The sequence below is a fragment of the Coturnix japonica genome, chromosome 1 (genome assembly GCF_001577835.2).
Source record: "Coturnix japonica isolate 7356 chromosome 1, Coturnix japonica 2.1, whole genome shotgun sequence".
Classification (NCBI taxonomy): Eukaryota; Metazoa; Chordata; class Aves; order Galliformes; family Phasianidae; genus Coturnix; species Coturnix japonica.
This window is the reverse complement of record NC_029516.1, coordinates 18,170,156-18,171,832: the sequence shown is the minus strand read 5'-3', so window position 1 is coordinate 18,171,832 and position 1,677 is coordinate 18,170,156.

Sequence of the window (1,677 nt, the reverse complement as noted above, 5' to 3'; positions counted from 1 at the left end):
GTAATGGTGTCTTTTTTCCCCCATATGTATTCCCAAATGTATAATCAGTACTGAAAGTAGTGTTTTCAGTACAAGGGAACCATATGAAACCTAAATCTGTAGGTACATTTCATGTAATGTGAGCTGCTGCTGTAGTTTAGTTTGGAAGTCAGTCAGCCCACAAAACCTTTCTCCCATTTTCCAGGCTGTGAGTCAGCCACAGAGCTGACTTGATTGTACTGCTGCCACCTAATTATTTCCTAGAGCATCTGTTTTTAGCAGACGTCCCTGCTTTGTTCTGAAGGATGATTTGCATGCTTAACTACCATTCGTTCCTCAGATTGATTTTAAAGTCAGACTGATGGTCATCAACCATACACAACTCCAGGTTGGATACAAGACCTTTGCCTTGAAAACCTTAAGAGCCTCCTGGCTGCTTTAGGTAAAGATCACCCCGTTACATGTCCATGGCATTGAAGACATTGTTCATGTTGAATTTTGATCAGGAGATGCTGTGGGTGGACATGGCTCACCATTTCATTTCTTCATTTCACTTCATCTGAAGTACTGTGTCCATTACTGGGCCCCTCTATTAAAGAAAGACAGGATCTTCTAGAGAGAGACCATTGGAGGGATGCAAAGATAGAGATCTGGAGTAGCTCCCATATAAGGAAAAGCTGAGACACCTGGGACTGCTCAGCCTGGAGAACACTGAGAAGGGATCTTATTAATGCTTATAATAAGGAGTGGGTGTCGAGGCTTTTTTCAGTGTTTCTCAGCAAGAGAACAAGAGGCAATGGGCACAAACTGGAACATAAAAACTTCTGTATGAACATGAGAAAGAACGTCTTACTTTGAGATTTACAGAACATGGGAACAAGCTGCCCAGGGAGGCTATGGGATCTGCTGCTCTGGAGATGTTCAAAAACCACGTGCAAGCTACTGCAGAGAACCTGCTTTAGTGGAGGGGTTGGACTAGCATGATTCTATTTAGCTAAGATTACACAGAATAAGTCATGTTAGATGCTGTTGTTCATTGCTGCTTGGCATAAAATCCTCCCATGGGGCTTTACATGCTCTGTGCAGATAGCAGGGAAAGATCAGGGGTTTATCAGAGCCGTCTTCTGATTTTCCATCTCTTAAATGTGCTGTGGGGCAATTGGTTGTGTAAACCAAGAAATAGCAGAAGCAGTTTCATGGACTACCCAGCACCTAAAGTCTCCTCCTCAGTATTTTTACAAATACACAAGGTAGTTCTGGGGAAAGTTCAAGAAAGGAGGACTTCCATCACACAGACATCCTTTGAAGCTTCACAGCCTACAAGTTAATGAGCAGCAGCTCCCATGCACAGCTCTTGTGACTGCTTATTTGCAGTTAACTGGGAGAGTAACATAATGATCTCAAAACTGCCACGTGCAGCTCCCAGACACAGGAATGATGCATGCTTTATAGCTACCAGGAACAGCAGCCCTCTGCAAGGAGGTAAATGGGGACAAGGAAAGTAATTTAAGGACTCAATTTTACCTCCTGCTTATTCTGCAAGCTGAGTTCCCTTATGCGTTATTTTGCTGTGTTTCCATACTAGTTTTCTAGTTCACGCTCTCTTTTCCATCAGTACTCGACAGGGAGGAATCCACAGGCACTTTGTCTACTTGGGGCCTGGCTCAAGGCAGTGTTGTTGTGGCATTTTAAAAGCTC